The sequence below is a fragment of the Aquarana catesbeiana genome, linkage group LG01, assembly GCF_042186555.1.
Source record: "Aquarana catesbeiana isolate 2022-GZ linkage group LG01, ASM4218655v1, whole genome shotgun sequence".
NCBI classification, from domain to species: Eukaryota; Metazoa; Chordata; class Amphibia; order Anura; family Ranidae; genus Aquarana; species Aquarana catesbeiana.
This window is the reverse complement of record NC_133324.1, coordinates 884,511,238-884,530,021: the sequence shown is the minus strand read 5'-3', so window position 1 is coordinate 884,530,021 and position 18,784 is coordinate 884,511,238.

Here is an 18,784-nt window from a genome sequence, read left to right as displayed (position 1 = left end):
GATTTTTCTTTCTCGCCTTCTTCCGTACGCTACTCCCAATCACTAGGAGTCCCTAGAAAGCAAATTACCATAGGATATGTAATCCTAAGAAACTGAAAGTAGACCCCAGAGGAGAAGTTGCAAAGCATGCAGGGAATACAGAAAGTTGTGGGAAAAGATGTCCAGCAGACAGGCAGCACTCATAACATAAAAGGAAAATTAAGCTTATATTGGATTTTCAAATATAACTTCCGCTTGTATTATTACTACAGTGCTGATATTATAAAACAAAACTGTATCCCCTAACTTAAGATTTTCTTTAATTCAAATATTCAGATAAAGCAATATATTAAAATAACCCAATTTAAAATAATATGCACCATACCAGCACAATGCTTTCCAGTGTAAATTGGTTTGTTGCTGTGTGTTACTGTAGTGAAATGAAGAGTTATTCGTGAATTATGTGTGAGGGTAATTTAATAAATTTTCATGTCAGATCAAGATATTTAAGTAGTTCCAGCACGAGCAAGTTCAGTTAAATGTGTCAAGATTAAAATAACATTTCTGATGAAACAATTCAAGGAACATACTTTCATAACCACGCGTTATAAATGCTGTATTGAACTTGTACCAATGCTGCATTTGGCTAAATATGACATTTATGACTAAAAACTTAATTCATAAAACTTAATTCATATATTATAACATGCCAGCTAAAACGGTTAACTGATCTGTTACTGTACTCATTACTGGACAGAACAATACTGGTCACTATAACCTCTTCCTCAAAGTACATACATTTAACATTTCTCAAATTGTATTTAAAAGACGTTTATTTTATGCACTTTAAAGGGAGCAACTTAAATTCAAATAACATAAAGGTCTCATTTACATGGGGCATATCAAGGCGTACACTGTGCAAGGGCCATGTTTACCTGCATGCGGCTGCTGTATCCCAATAGACATCAATGGTATGCCAGCCTGGGGATGCACAGGACAGATGTGCATTCCCATACAGTAAAACATGGCCCTTTGCATTTGGTACATCCAGTGTGAATGAGGCCTACAGATTATCTAAACTTTCAGTTCTAATTAACTAATTACATTCCAGGTTTTCTTCAGATAGCAAACACAACCAGGGTACTAGAGCCTGCCCACCGCTGGCATGCTGTAGAGAAGGACCCTTGCTCTTTGAGTAGAAGCAGTGGCTTCTCTGCAAAGGTCTTATACAGCTGATTCAGAGAGAGCTACCCAGTCAGCAGTGAGCATGAGTCAAAGGCCATTTTCTAATGGTTAGTGGGGTAAAATCAATTATTTTCAACTGTCATGACAAGAAAATTTAAAGGAGCAGGATGGATTTTTTTTTTTTTTAATGAACAAAGTTTTAACTGCAAATGTAGGTTTCTTACACAAGAAACCTGGTTAAAGTGGAACTTTATCCATAACAACTTGATAAAAAAATGATGTTCTTTAGCAAGGACTATACATTCCACAATAATAATTATGCTACCAAAATTAGTGTGTGCGGTAAATTGCCTCCAGTAAATCATATAGAAAAACTAAACCTATCAATTTACCGGTTTCAAATAACAGTTATATTCGTAGAATGCTGGAAATGCAAACTGTCATATTTGGTTGTGTCCTCAACCAAACTGTCAAACCATCAAATGGCCTGTCCCATAGCTGATCACATATGTAGCTCCATGGCAGTTGTAGTTCAAACAGAAGCAGCTTCCTTGGACGTAAAGGATAGGAGGGTTTAATTCCACTTTCAGCAGATCGGCCTCTACAAACTCAGCAGTGCCTAAAAATGGAGAGCAACTGAGCATGTGCAGAGCAGGGTGAGACAGTGTAATTTATTACTAGATTTTAAACACTATAGGCAATTATTTTTAAGGTTTTACATAGCTATACCTGCAAAAGGGGCCAGTCTGAAGTGATCTAGCAGGAATTAATTTTCTGCCTAAAGTTCCATATGTCCAATGTCAAAGAAACCTAGATTGCCCATGCAGCGGCAAAAACTGGAGCATAAGAGACAAAAAGGACACAACATAAACAGAGGAGGGAAGCCTCTTGTCTGAATGGTCACAAAAATCCTGAGTGCAACATAAGTTTTTTGGGGAAAACCCCATTAAAGCGGAGTTCCGCCCAAAAGTGGAACTTCCACTCATCTGATTCCTCCCCCCTCCTCCGGTGCCACAATTGGCACCTTTCGGGGGGAGGGGGACAGGATACCTGTCTTTGACAGGTATCCTTTCCCACTTCCGGCAGCCTCAGCCGCAGCTATTGACGTCAAGGATGGGGCTACCTCCTCCTCCCTACTCCTTCCCCTGTCGCTGGCCCAGTAGGAGAGAGGAGCGGGCCTTGGGCTTGTGCAGTAGGGTTCCCGGCCTGAAGCCGAAAGGCTACACTGCCGGGTACCCTTACCTGCAATGGTGGCGGCAGCACCCAACAGCTGATGTTAACATCAGCTGCGGTGACAACATCGCTGGACTCCAGGACAGGTAAGTGTCCTATTATTAAAAGCCAGCAGCTGCAGTATGTGTAGCTGCTGGTTTTTATTTTTTTGGGGGGGGCGGACCTCTGCTTTAAGTGCAGGAAATAACCAGGACAAATATGCAATAACTCTGCATTAAAATCCTCTTGGGCATCTTGTTAGCAATCCAAAGGGGCTAAAAGCCCCAGTAAGAGGAAAGGAAAACCAAGAGAGCGATAAGAAAGAGAGGGGGAGAATAAGAAGAAGTGGGGTAGGGGAAAGGGGGAGAGGGAAAAGGGGACCCGGGATCACCCAGGAAACCAGTCAGAACCGAACCATACTAGCCAGAGGGAGTTCAGGGAAGGCATATGCATGGCTCCCAAACTTTAAAGAACTTGGCATGTGTGTTTTTGAGTATACTAGACATTTGTTCATTGACCATCATGGTCGTCAAGCGGTTGTTCACTTCCTGAAAGGGGACTGTGGTTTTCTTCCATGCTTGCGCGATCATCTATTTAGCCGCTATAAACAGATAGGTTGCCAATTTCTGTAATTTCCAGAAAACAAGCCCGGGGTAGGGCAATGTAATAGTGCAAATTTAGCCTCTTTACGGACATTCAAATGGAACAGAGAATACAACAAACCAAACACTTGGGACCAGAAACCTACTAAGCCTGGACAGGCCCACCAAGTGTGTATGACATCCCCACGATGGCCACATCCCGGGAAACAGTGATCACTAGATGTCAGGTTGGCATGGGCAATACGTGCTGGAAAGCAATACCACCGCAGCAGCACCTTGTATGCTGCCTCTAAAATGGCAGTATTAAAGGAACATTTAGCTACAGAAGACCAGGCCTTGCTCCAGTCCGCTGGATCGATCCCGGTACCCAAATCTCGTTCCCACTGGGATGGGAGGTTGAGGTGAGAGATGATCAGCCATTCAAAGCTTTGTAATGAGTGGATATAAGGCCTTGGGAACCCGGGGCTTGTAGACAGATGTGTTCGAAAGAGGTTGTCTGAAACGGGTAGGAGAAGGTACGCCGGAGCGTAGTTATCCAGTGTTGGATATGAAAAAAACGAAATAATTCTGCCTGGGGAGCGTCATGGTATTCACAGAATGCATACCACATCGGTGGAGTATGTGTGGTCCCCAAGAGGTCCACTATGCCAACGCCTGAGGCTGTTCAAGACCAGGGGGGAACAATGGATTATTAGTAATAGGCAGCAGGGGCAGGAAGGGGGACATAAGGGAGCTTGAATATCGTACCAAGTCCCACAACTTTAAACTATGTAGCATGAGAGGGCTCATTGACGTTGGCTGAAGTTTCTGGGGAAGCCAAAGAAGCGCTTGCATAGAAAGAGGGGCACAGTTAGGTAGCTCCAGAAGCACCCATAGAGGGACATTGGAGGAAGCATGGAGTAGCATTAATTGGGAGATCTGGGTTGCCAGAAAGTAGGGCAATCCCCAAGCCTCCTTGTAATCTATGTATAAAAAGGGTGGCCTTAGAAATTTTAGGGTGTTTTTTAGCCCAGATAAAGCGCATGATCCTGCTCTAAAGCAGGCGGAGAAACAGTGGAGGGACCCATACTTGTAAGGTGCGGAAAAAGTACAAGCATTTTGGTAAGACTGTCATTTTTACAGAGTGGATTTGACCCATCCAGGACAGGTGTGGAAATTGCCACATCTGCATAAGAGTGGTCATAGATCGAAAGAGGGGGTAGTAATTAACAGAGACTAGTGAGGAGTAGGTGGGGGTCAGCTGGACTCCCAGGTATTCAATGTATGTGGTACTGCAGGCGTGCAACTAGGTCAGGATCTAGGGAGACGTTTAGAGCTACAGATTTCTCTAAGTTAATAGGCCCGAAATGGATGGGAAATGTGTCAAGAGGCGTAACAAGTTGCGTAGGGTAGTAAGGGGATTAGTCAGGGTCAGAAGAGCGTCGTCAGCAAAGAGGCTTAACTTGAACTCATGGGCTGCATATGGAATTCTATTTATGTTCCTGTCTGCGCGAAGTGCGAGTGTTAAGGATTCCAAAGCCAAAAAGGAACAAAGCTGGGGAAAAAGGACACCCCTGCCTCATGCCCCTATGAATAGGGAAGGGTGCTGAAAAATACCCAGCATATTTGACCCTAGCAGTAGGGGTCGAGTATAAATCATGAATCCAGGTCAGCAAGGCTTCCCCAAAACCCCAACGAGAGAGCAGACATTGCAGGTATTTCCAAGACAAGGTGTCAAAGGCTGTAAACTAAGAAAGAAGCCTGGGATTTCCCGATGTTGCATAAGATGAATAAGATGAACCATTTTACAGACATTATCACCAGACTGCCTCCCTGGGAGGAAACCCATCTGATCCCTTTGGATCAAGTGGCCTATATATTTATTAATGTGTTCGCTTAGGATTCTACCTTGGAACTTCAGGTTGTCATTCAGAAGTGATATTGGTCGGAAGGCTTGGAGTTCACTGGCATCCTCTGGCTTTTTAGGGATCATTGCGATGTGGGCCCTTAAAGCATCAGGAGGGAAAGGAGCCTTGCTTTAAAGCGTTGAAGTAGTTAGCAAGGTGAGGTGCTAACAATGCAGGGAATGTCTTATAGTAAAGATCGGAGAATCCGTCAGGGCCCGGAGCCTTATGCCGCATACACACGGGCGGACTTTTCGAGGGACTAGGTCGGGCGGACTTTTCAACGGACTTTCTGACGGACCTTCAAATGAAAGGACTTGCCTACACACGATCAACCAAAGTCCAACGGATTCGTATGTGATGACGTACGACTGGACTAAAATAAGGAAGTTGATAGCCAATAGCCAATAGCTGCCCTAGCGTCGGTTTTTGTCTGTCAGACTAGCATACAGACGAGCGGACTTTTCGACCGGACTCGAGTCCATCGGAAAGATTTGAAACATGTTTTATTTCTAGATAGATAAAAGGGGATTTTGCGAGCCACAATGGTATATTGCCTCAAATGTGGAAATCACCTAGCTGCTCGCGCAGAACACGTTTCATATGCCGTGCACTACAATGTATACAAAAAATACGCTGCGCTAAGGTGAAAATATCAATCTGGAGATTATTAATGCATATGAGGTATACTGAAAATACCACATAAGCGGCTTATCCAGCCACACCAAGGCATAAAGAATATATATAAAAAAACAAGTGATTTTAAAGTGCAATGTGTAAATAATATACTAGATGTATACCATTGGAGTGAGAGTAGTGATTACTAAACTACTAACTGTATATATAATGAATGAAAAAATCATTTATATAATCTGAAATTTACAGTGTAAAAAATATAAATATATCACAGTGATAAGTGCAAAATTACAACAAAGTGCCAAGTGCCACACAATGAGTGTGAATATCAAATCCAAGATGTGATACGTGATTATTAAAGTCCAATTTATGAAAGAAATGCACATAAAGTCCATAAAAACAGTTCATAAAAAATCCAACGTGCGTGCAATAATCTTAGTGCTTAGTGCTCAGAATTTCATGCTCAAGTGCCATCCAGTGACCCCCCTGGGACAGCCGCTCACCTCAGAGCGTGCGACTCAGCTGTGAGACTAATACCCGGTGCACACGGTCGGACTTTGTTCGGACATTCCGACAACAAAATCCTAGGATTTTTTCTGACGGATGTTGGCTCAAACTTGTCTTGCATACACACGGTCACACAAAGTTGTCGGAAAATCCGATCGTTCTGAACGCGGTGACGTAAAACACGTACGTCGGGACTATAAACGGGGCAGTGGCCAATAGCTTTCATCTCTTTATTTATTCTGAGCATGCGTGGCTCTTTGTCTGTCGGATTTGTGTACACACGATCGGAATTTCCAACAACGGATTTTGTTGTCGGAAAATTTTATATCCTGCTCTCAAACTTTGTGTGTCGGAAAATCCGATGGAAAATGTGTGATAGAGCCCACACACGGTCGGAATTTCCGACAACAAGGTCCTATCATACATTTTCCGTCTGAAAATCCGACCGTGTGTACGGGGCATGAGTCTAAACACACTTATGAGCCATCCCATGGCTCAGTGATGGAATCCAGATACACAGTTTTCACTTGTTTTTTTATATATATCCTTTGTGCCTTGGTGTACCACTTATGCAGTATTTTCAGTATACCTCATATGCATTAATAATCTCCAGATTGATATTTTCACCTCAGCGCAGCATATTTTTTGTATAGATGTTTTATTTCTAGGTCCGTCGGACTTTTGGGAAAAAAAAGTCCGCTGGAGCCCACAAACGGTCGAATTGTCCGCCGGGGTCCAGTCCGCCGGAGTCCAGTCCGCCGGACCTAGTCCTTCGAAAAGTCCGCTCGTGTGTACGCGGCATTAGAGGGCTTCAGTGACTTGATTGCCCGGAGAACTCTAGCTTCAGAGATGCTACCAGGAAGTGGAGGATGGTTTAGGTCCCGGAAGAATTGTTCCGCTTGCTGTAAGGGAAATGGACCTAGTTTAGTATAAAGTGAGGGAAGGAACTCAGAGAAACCAGATAAAATTTGCTCAGGATTAGAGGTAAGACCCCCAGCTCTCGTCCGGAGCTGAACAGGCTTGTACGGTTTTCCAACTGAATTCAGTAACCAGCATAGGTTCTGGTTTTAAAGTTCCACTTTAATACATCTGTGATTCCATACAAGCGGCAGGTCTGGACAAAATTTTGCTGGAGCCCACACACGGTCGAATTGTCCGCCGGAGTCCAGTCCACCGGAGTCCGGTCCACCGGACCTAGTCCTTCGAAAAGTCCGCTCGTGTGTACGCTGCATTAGAGGGCTTCAGGGACTTGATTGCCCGGAGAACTCTAGCTTCAGAGATGCTACCAGGAAGTGGAGGATGGTTTAGGTCCCGGAAGAATTGTTCCGCTTGCTGTAAGGGAAATGGACCTGGTTTAGTATAAAGTGAGGGAAGGAACTCAGAGAAACCAGATAAGATTTGCTCAGGATTAGAGGTAAGACCCCCAGCTCTCGTCTGGAGCCGAACAGGCTTGTATGGTTTTCCAACTGAATTCAGTAACCAGCATAGGTTCTGGTTTTAAAGTTCCACTTTAATATATCTGTGATTCCATACAAGCGGCAGGTCTGGACAAAATTTTAAGGGTTTTGTAAACAATATAATTAACTCAATGATGGTAATATTGGATGCGCTGAGGAGAGATTTTTCTGGATTTTTGTATGAATGTTCAAACAAAATTCTGCTGCTGTATGACCAGCTTTACCGCTCCAGATATCCAAATATCCAGATGTCCATCGCCACTCGTTTTGAAGACTGAGTCATGGCCAGTGTCATCCAACCTGCTTCAATGTGGACCTTGGTTAACATAGACATACACCCTGGTGGCATGTCATTATAAAAGAAATCTAAAATGTTATTTTGTATACTTATATTGTATTGTATACTTATTCTCCACTCCAACTAATGTCCGTGGCATCATACTAACTCTTCTGCCACATAACCATTCCTAAGACCCTAAAAAGGAACTAGCCCTCCTAAGTACTGCTTACAATTCTAAAATGATTGTGATACCTATGTAAACGCATGTTTATAAAAAAAAAAAAAAAAAATCAAATGTACCTAATAAACAGAATAGTCATTTGGAAATATGATGGGCAGATATGTTTGTGTCTTTTCCCTATTGCAGTAGTTAATCATTTGGGACCACCGATCAATAATAGTGTGAGAGCTGCCTAGCTATAACATTTCCAAGACATCCACAAATCGCCTAAGCATAGAATACTCCTGGTCCCCTACAACTCTATGAGACTTAATCGAGTAGAGCTTCATCTTGTAATTTCATATTTTCCCAAGTAAAAAAAATGTATTTTATTTTAGATGTCTTGACTATAAACCAAGAAAATGTGTACAAAACTGCTATATATTCCCTTTAAAAAGTATAGGACACATTTTTTTTACATAGTTGTAGAACATCAGAAACCAGCAGCTATGTTTATATAACATTTATGTGAAAAATAAGACTGTACAATGTCATCAACTTCAAAAAAAGAATCTGAAACTGTAGGAAAAAAACATTATATACTTTTGTTATAGGATACCTTAAACTCTTGCAATGAAATCATATCCCAGAACACTTAAGCATATATTTAATTCTGAATCTCGACGTTCAGACGGCAGCCATTGAAGTGTAAAGTATACTCTTCAAAGACCACTGTAAGTTTCTGAATGTGTCACTTCCAGCTCATGTCATAGGCAAGGACCATACCTTGTCAGAACAAGAAAGGCCCTGGAAGAATTACACTCTTGCCACAGGCACTTGGGCAACCCTGGTGGAAATCAATCATAGTAAAGTCTGAAGAAGAGCTGCACTAAACAATGGCACCAGTGCACAGGACTCTTAATAAAAGCCATTTGCCAGTCCACACCTTGGCTGTCTAGACAGCACCTCCTGAGCTTTGATCATGGATAGGGTGCTAAATGTTACCAGGGTCCTTACTTACTTCTGTTTACATACAACACTACAGCCTCTGGGCATCTCTGCATTTTCAAAGAATTGTTGGCTCTGCACATTGGACATACAAAAACACAATAACTGGTTTTCTATTGTTACAAAAGCTTTTAATTATGGGTGGAGAAATGCAGACCCGTTAGAGTAAAGTTACTCAAACTATTCAATACTCCAAGGAGTCGTATCTCTAAAAAGAAAAAATGAGTTATGTTTGCTGAAATTCAACTTACAGCTTGCTCATAGGCATAAAGTGGTTTCTCATTTTAAAGCTAAACACCAGGAAAAAAATGTAAAGGTTAACTCCACTTTCATGGCAATAAATAGTAAATAAAAAGAAACTAAAAAAAAATTATATATATATATATATATATATATATATATATATATATATATATATATATATATATATAAAGAGAGAGAGGGAGGAGAGAGCAGTTTTGTAATTGTCTGTAAAATTCATTGCAATTTGGTAACTTGCAGGCATCCTGTACACAATTGGTGTACAGAACACCCCCAGAAATGTAATTTCCTGTTTATGTCTATTATGTCTGCTTATGTCTATAACTCTGTACTAAGATGCAAGTCAGATGTAGCCCTCTTTTTTTGGAAGGGGGGGGGATGGGGGGTTATTAGAAATGGCCCTCCCCAAACAGGATAGTGCACTAGACCTAGACTAGTAAATAAGACAACCAAACCTTTGCTAAGTGGAGGATTAGGTTTGATAATAAAGTTGTCAGTGCCTCCCCCCAGGGCAGGGCCTCTGTACACAGTGGGGACTTCCCTGGGCTTTTCCCCCTTTTTATCTTGCAGCCGTTTACTAGGGGTTTTCCCGTACTCTCATCCACTCGTTTCCAATAATCAATCCAGGGGCTTGGGTTTTTTGGCTTTTATTGTTGGAACTTGGATAGGAGAAGGGAATAGTAAGGTACTGGAACTAATTACAATTGAGGACAACTCTCACTTGGCCTCACAGGTTAGATGTGGTAACAGACTTTCTGTTACACCATACAACACTTTTATAGGAGGAATACGTCTTTTGCTTGCTCTGGCAGCAGACTTGATGAAACTGTTTATCTTCAGGACACTCACTAGCATCCCCTTTAACTAGCCCTTCCACTGACTCTACTGGCTGAAGGTATGGCCCTCACGGGACAGGCCCCATGACACAGATCTGTACTCACTGTAGGCCGAAAAATATCCTCTCTGATGTGTCTCCCTTCCAGTCAGCTGTGCAGAACATCTGGGTTGCAGCTATTCTCAGATTCAGGCCCTCAGGTCAGCAACCTAATGCCACATGGCAGCTTCTACAGAGGTGGAGCAACTGCCCCCTCCCTCCGGGACTATCCAACCTAAGCACATGTGCCCTTGGCATTTATACAGTCACCTAGCATGCACTGAGGCACTTTCCTCTGCCAATGGCCAGTGCTGTAACTATGCCTGTGCTCTCATTTGTCAGGTTTTCTACCTCTGTCCAATATGTCCCCCTATTGGACCAGTGTGAAACATTTAGACAGCACGAGCAGGACCTGAACACCATGAGCAGACCCTATCAATGGATCCCTGCTCCCTGATAAGCAATGAGCATCTAAACTTACCTGACAGCCTTCCTGGTAAGCAGAAAGACCCAAAAACTATACTCTCTTCTACCATCTACCTAGGAGGGTGCTACATCCACCCCCCGCCAATATAAGCCATGTCCTTATTGGCTTTGGGCAGCCGCCCCTACAAAATGCCTGTACAAAATTTACAAGGAGTATCCCACAAACTTGGAAAAGGGGAAAGGGGAATGTAACATATGTACAGGGCCATGGGGCATACCCCATATGTGGCGAATAAGCACAATAATTTAGAGTGAAAAAAATATAAAGCATCTTCTGTACAAGAATATTTACAAATGTTTTCAAAGAAACATCTACCAAGTGCACCATATGAGTGCACCCCCCGCCAAACATAGAATGATTGGTAGGGAAATGGTTAAGTGCCCTAACTAACTATACAACAACAATATCAATACATATGTACAATAATGTTTCCATGGGAAACTTCTGCTAAGGCATAAGGACTCCTTGCAAGCCTGCAAAGAAACACAAACATATAGCAACTGTACAGTCTATCATACTTACAGCGAGGCTGTCCTCTCTGCAGAGGTGACTTTCTCACCCAAACAGACACCTATCACTAACGTTCACGTAGAGATAGTGGATGTGCCCAGAACCCTGAGGGAAACTCTTGACCCGTTGTCTCGTTGTGTTCCTGTAAAAGACAAACAGAACGATCTACCAGTCTAGCTAACTAAACACATTCTGCATTTGTTCCCATGGAAACCATATGGCTAATAATAGGTAAAGTCCCTCTTGCATATCAGAGTATTGACTCTCCTATTAGCCAAACCCACAAGTCAGGATGAAGAAGTGTGGAGTCCATTTGACTGATACACGTAGTGACCCTCTTTCTGCAGCATCAGGCAACACATTTCCTTGCAGCCAGCCGTCATTGCTGGAGCCTTAGCAATGGCTTGCCTACTTGTGGGCATTTGTAGAAACTCTTTAGGGTAGCCCTTTTCTTTTGCACCCCCTTCTGAAGAACAATGAGCCACTGCCCTTTTCAGCTTAACAGCAATTCGCACAAATTTCTTTCAACAGCTGTGGTGGCCCACTGGCACAAAAAGATCTTCGCAAAGTGTCTTTGGCAAAGTATCTAACACGGTATCTTCGCAAAGTGTCTTGAGAAACTAGGGGTTTACCCCCTCCAGGTAGCAGCCACTGGCTTGAATAGTAGAAGTCCTCTGCAGTATAAGTTCTTTTCTCCCGAGCGGTAAAGAAATTTCAACTTCAGTAACCCCCTCCTCTATTTGCCAGGATAGAAGGGAAGGGGATTTGGGAAAAGGGAGCTATATTATAATTGTGGTAACTTCTTCAGGCCTAGCAGCTTCTTTATAACAAGCAGTCTTTTCAAACTAACCAGGCAATTGGCATACTCAGTAATAATGATCCGGATGTGGTATTCGGACTATGTTTCCTCTAGGACCCAGAATACTGAGGGCCCAAGCTTGGCCTTTTCCATCTGAACGATTGACCAATTACAGTCAATGTATATGGATCTTCCTAGATTCCAATTTTCTTTAATGGATAGGAAGGTCTCCCATAACTGAGGCTTAGACTGGTTCCTGTGTGGCTTGGGGACATAGAGTAAGTCCCAAACAGCTTTATCACAACAAGCTCCCCTCTTAGCCTCAATTTCCTCCATTAGTTCCCGAGGAGCATAAGGATAATCATATTCATATTCCATAGCTATCTTCCTATGGATGTATCTCTGAAACCGAGAGAACCTGGGAAGCTTCTTCCTGTCACTTCTCCCAGGTGTTGTATATGGGGTCTCCACTTTAGTGTTCAGGCTGGAGTAGGCATCTGTCACGGAACGTCCCACACTCCGCTTGAGTGCTTCCGTCATATACCACTAACTCCCAGTCTGTATACAGATATCCCAACCTCTGCGAACACAAACAAGGCGACACTTGCTTGTTGCTACCAAGAACTGTTTATTTAGAACCAGAATTACAAGACTTTATATGCCGTTGGAACCTCCTCTAACAATACAACTGTAACTTAATTAACATGAGCTAATTATCTAATCCTCTATACAGCCTAGGTGACTGACACATGACCTTTCGCCCAGACTTGTGGTCACCGGGCTTCACACAGTTATATCAACATAATAGCAGTCGTCCCGTCTCCTACATTGTATAGAGGACAATGTCACTAGCTCATTCAATTAACATAAACACAGGTTGCGTTCAGAATCAACAAAACCAATAATAGTCTTTACATACATCCTGGGAGATATTGTGGACAAATATTACTGTCCCATTTTAAGTAGTCCAAGATATATTTTCTCACTCACCCTGTGCCAGGATGGCACAGGGTGCCTTAGACATAAGATGTATTCTGAGTTCCACGGGCCCCCCCGTCACATCTCTCCCCTTTCGGCAGGAGACTAACACAGGAGGAGACCCCAGACGGGTTGACTCCGAAGTTAGTAAGTAGCTCCAGTCCTCTAATGCCTGTACCCACACAGTACCCCAAATAAATTGTTCCAAACAGAGTATTACTCACCCAGCCAACCTCTGCCTCTCTCAGAGAACATATCCGCCGCTGGGGAGAGGCCCGGACTGGCCCTTCTCCCTGGAATCCTTTCTGCCGCTGGAGAGGAGACAGGGTGTCTGGGCTCACTCTGTCATGCTGTTGGGGATCTGAGCCAACTGCCCAGCATCCCTGGGGTATACAGGTGGTGACTGAAGTCCCATCCACCTTCACAGGAAATCCATCCTCTGTTAGTTGAGGGCAGAGTCCAGCAGTCCTCGGCCCTGTTGCCAGCCCTTCTGCTGGAAAACCCACACCATCTGTTCCAGCTAACTGTTGGGGAGGGAGGCCGACTGCCCCGCCTCCCTGGAACTCTGTAGTTGTTTCTGGTGCTGGGCAGAGGTTGGTAACACTCTGCCCTGTTGCCAGCACTTCTGCTGGGGACTCCACATCCTCCGCTCCGGCTAACTGTTGGGGCAGGAGGCTGGCTTCCTCCACTCGCAAACTGTGTAGCTGCCATTGGGGAGGTGAGCCGGCTGCTTCCTTTTCCATTCCCTCATCTGGCTGCTGGGACGACATGTCTCTGGTACTGTATTCCAGGTGCATGGATCTTTGCTGGGGAGGAAAGCCCGCTTCCTCCACCCTGGCCAACTGTTGGGGAGGGACAACACACACCTCCTCTCCCTTCTCCCCCTGTATCTGCTGCCGGGAAGTGATTGCCATCTTCTCACCCTGAGCCTCCACAATTGCTGCAGGTGTGGGGCAGAGGTCTTGGACCCTCTGTCCGGTTGCCAGCACTTCTGCTGGGGGTTTGCCAGGTGGTTCCTCCTCTACAGAAACGTCTATTAAATCCCCAGTCTCTGGAAATGGTAAAAGTGTGGGACAGAGGTCTTGGACCCTCTGTTCAGTTACCAGATCTTCAGCTGGAGAAGTTTGTTGTAACTCCATAGATGCAGCTGGCAGAAAATCACATGTCCCTGTCAGTGTTGTGGGAGAAAGGCCGACTACCTCTTCTCTCAGGAAGGCCGAAGCCACTGTTGGTGCTGGGCAGAACACAGTGAACTTTGGCAATGATAGCAGCTCTTCTGCTGGAGGCTCATCAGGTTGTTCTTCCTCAGCAGAAAAGTCTATCAAATCCCATGTCTCTGCGACTGATGTCTGGGAATAGAGGTTCACCATCTCCTGTCCATGGAACCCAGAAGATGTTATCATTTCTGGACAGAGGTTAGCAAAGCTCTGCCCTGTTGTCAGCACTTCCGGTTTGGGGACGGCAATCTCTGGATTTTCCACTGCCGATTCTCTGGCATGCTGCTGAACTTGTTCTAGCAGTTTCCTGTATGCCCTTTCCAGATGCTGTTCCTTCCTTAGCAAATGGTCCAGATCAGGTTTGAGCTCTGAGACCCCTGCAAGACCGAGCATAGACTCTCTATAGTCCCTCATGTCCTCAAGGTCAGGTTCCCCCTCATCGCCAAACATAAAAAGATCTGTAAGGTTCTCCCACAGCAATCCAGGGCCGCCAAAGTCATATCCCTCCGGAGAGCATTCTGTTGTCTCCCCTAAATATCCCTCCTCTGCGTGCCATTGCAGAGCCCGATAATGATTGTCCAGCTCTATCTCCTGCTGGACCAACCTGTCCAACTCAGTCACCCATTGCTCCTGGGGCTGCTCTCCCAGGAATGCCATCCGCAATGCCCGTTGGTCACTGGCCCGTTGCTCTTGGGTTGGAAAGCACTTGCCCTGTTTTATACCAGCGAGACGGAGGGCTGCAATCCAGAGCTCCACCCGAATCAGCTGCCTGAGCTCCAGGTATTCATCCTCAGACACAGTCCTGGTGTATGTTGAAAGGATGATCCGCAGCAGCCCCGGGAACTCTGATGCCAGGTCCATATCTCCGCTGGGGTAACTGAAGTCTGCTATGCTGATCTTGGATCCAGTTGGAGGTTTGGATGTCCCAGACTTCAGGAAGCTTTCCCGCCGCTTGCCACCAATGTCACAGAACGTCCCACACTCCGCTTGAGTGCTTCCGTCATATACCACTAACTCCCAGTCTGTATACAGATATCCCAACCTCTGCGAACACAAACAAGGCGACACTTGCTTGTTGCTACCAAGAACTGTTTATTTAGAACCAGAATTACAAGACTTTATATGCCGTTGGAACCTCCTCTAACAATACAACTGTAACTTAATTAACATGAGCTAATTATCTAATCCTCTATACAGCCTAGGTGACTGACACATGACCTTTCGCCCAGACTTGTGGTCACCGGGCTTCACACAGTTATATCAACATAATAGCAGTCGTCCCGTCTCCTACATTGTATAGAGGACAATGTCACTAGCTCATTCAATTAACATAAACACAGGTTGCGTTCAGAATCAACAAAACCAATAATAGTCTTTACATACATCCTGGGAGATATTGTGGACAAATATTACTGTCCCATTTTAAGTAGTCCAAGATATATTTTCTCACTCACCCTGTGCCAGGATGGCACAGGGTGCCTTAGACATAAGATGTATTCTGAGTTCCACGGGCCCCCCCGTCACAGCATCGTTCTGCGTCCATGCCTGGGCATAAGTGCGGGGTGAGGATAAATCTGGGGCGCTTGTTGCATAGGCCTCACAGAACCCAAGATTCCTTGTACATCTCATGCGAATAACCGCTGCTTCGGTCTCTTCACTAAGTGAACTAGAACTTGGAGGACTTCCTTTCTCCTCTGTTCCCCAATCCCACTCAGTCTCCACCTCTGATCTCCATTCACTGATTCCCTCTTCCAGGGATCCAAATCGGCATTCAAATCTGGGTGACCCCATGTCGATGATCTCTGGTTCCCCCTCACTTGACGAACAGGAGGACCCCAGCTGGATACATCGAGCCCCCTCTGCCCATTTAAGGACTGAACTGTGCGTTGCTGTGACCAATGCACCCTGCGACCGCTACCCGGCCTCCACTACTTGGGCACGTTGCACCTCTGAAATGTGGGTCTCCCTTGTTTGGCAGATGGTTGTGCGAGTTATGCACTACTGGTCCCGGGCCCAGCTGTGTTCTCGGCACTCCTCAACCTCTCCTAAAGGGGATAGCTACAACAGGTGTCAACATCTCAGAGGTGGGCCCTGTCTCCCAGTTCACTTAAAGCTTTCTGGGCTGACAGTCACTTTATTCTAGCTTCAGCAACATCTCACCGCAGTGCCCACACTGACCCCAAGCACGCAGCCGCATGGACACTGATTTCTGTCACATACCAGTCCTAGATGATCCATGTCTCCTCTGCTGCACAGCACCAAACTTCCTTGGGGGGGCAACCAGACTCCTGTGTCCGTGAGTGTCAGATTCTGTATTCCAGTCTGCTCCACAGGCTCTCCACCAACACATGTGATAGCCTCCGCACTCCGGCTCACTCCAGCATCTGCCATCTTGCTACTCTTCACACATGTCTCCTTCTCAGCTACATCCGGCAGCGGAAGTGATGTCTCAGCTCCTTCTCATCATTTGTTACATAGTTACATATAGGTATATAGTAGGTGAGGTTGAAAAAACACACAAGTCCATCAAGTCTAATCTACGTGTGTGATTTTATGTCAGTATTAAATTTTATATCCCTGTATGTTGTCGTCGTTCAGGTGCTTATCTAATATTTCTTGAAACTACCGATGCCCCCCTGCTGAAACCACCGCCTGTGAAAGGGAAGTCCACATCCTTGTCGCTCTTACAGTAAAGAACCCTCTACGCAGTTTAAGGTTAAACCTCTTTTCTTAATTGAGTGGTCATGTGTCCTATTAAACTCCCTTCCGCCAAAAAGTTTTATCCCTATTGTGGGGTCACCAGTACGGTATTTGTAAAGTGAAATCATATCCCCTCTCAAATGTCTCTTCTCCAGAGAGAATAAGTTTAGTGCTTGTAACCTTTCTTCATAACTAATATCCTCCAGTCCCTTAGTTTTGTTGCCCTTCTCTGGACTCGCTCCATTTCCCGCACATCCTTCCTGAGGACTGGTGCTCAGGACTGGACACCATACTCCAAGTGCGGCCGGACTAGAGCCTTGTAGATTGGGAGAATTACCGCTTTATCTCTTGAGTTAATCCCCTTTTTAATGCATGCCAATATTCCGTTTGCCTTGTTAGCAGCAGTTTGGCATTGCATGCCACTGCTGAGTATATCATCTACTAGGACCTTTTCCCTCCTTGATTCCTCCAGTGGTTCTCCCCCCAGTGAGTAGATTGCATTCTTATTTTTGCCACCCATATGCATTATTTTACATTTTTCCACATTAAACCTCATTTGCCATGTTGTTGCCCACCCCTTTAATTTGTTCATATCTACTTGCAAGGTTTCCAAATCCTGCAGAGAAGTTATTTCCCTGCTTAGCTAAGTATCGTCTGCGAATACAGAGATTGAGCTGTTCACCCCATCCTCCAGGTTGGTTAAGAATAAATTTAATAGGATTGGTCCCAGGATTGACCCCTGACAATTCCGAGTACTCCCCATTTATCATTACCCTCTGAACTCGCCCTTGTGGCCAGTTTTCAATCCATGTACTCACCCTATGGTTCATGCCAATTGACCTTATTTTGTATAGTAAACATTTATGGGGAACTGTGTCAAATGTTTTTGCAAAATCCAGATCCACCACGTCTACTTCCTTTATCTAGATGGCAGCTCACCTCCTCATAGAAGGTTAATAAATTGGTTTGGCAAGAACGATTCTTCATGAATCCATGCTGATTACTGCTAATGATACCGTTTTCATTACTAAAATCTTGTATATAGTCCCTTATCATCTCCTCCAATAGCTTGCATATTATTGATGTTAGGCTAATTGGCCTGTAATTCCCAGGGATGTATTTTGGCCCTTTTTTAAATATTGGTGCTACATTGGTTTTTTTCCAATCAGCTGGTACCATTCCAGTCAGTAGACTGACAGTAAAAATTAGGAACAATGGTCTGGCAATTACTTGACCGAGTTCCCTAAGGACCCTTGGGCGCAAGCCATCTGGTCCTGATGACATATTAATGTTAAGTTTTTCAAGTCTATTTCTAATTCTGTCTTCTGTTAGCCATGAGGGTGCTTCCTGTGATGTGTCATGCAGATAAACACTGCATCTTTGGTTACTGAAGCCCCCGATTCCCTCGTGAAGACTGAGGAGAAGAATAAATTCAATACCCTCGCCATCGTACCATCCTTTGTAACCAGATTCCCTTTCTCATTCTTTATGGGGCCAATATGGTCTATCCTCTCTCTTTTACTGTTTGTATACTTAAAGAATTTCTTGGGTTTTTTTTTTTGCTTTCCTCCGCTAGGTATCTTTTGTGTTCTATCTTAGCCGCTCTAATTGCACCCTTACATTTCTTATTACATTCTTTGTAAAGTCTGAATGCTGATAATGATTCCTCAGCCTTGTATTTTTTAAAGGCCTTCTCCTTTGCTTTTATATGCATTTTTACATTGGAGTTAAGCCATCCAGGACTTCTGTTCGCTCTTTTAAATTTATTTCCCAATGAGATGCATTAGCTAATGCCCTTATTTAATTAATTTATTTTATTTGTGTGATTAATACTGAAACTAATTGACCTGTGATCACTGTTTCCTAAATTGCCCCTTATTTCCACATCCGTGATCAGGTCTGTATTGTTGGTAATCAGTAGGTCTAATAACGCTTTCTAGTTGGTGCGTCTACCATCTGAACCATGAAATTGTCCTGCAAGATATTTAGGAATTAGCAAGCCTTACACGAATGCGCGGTAAAATCCCCCATTATGATGACACCTCCCAT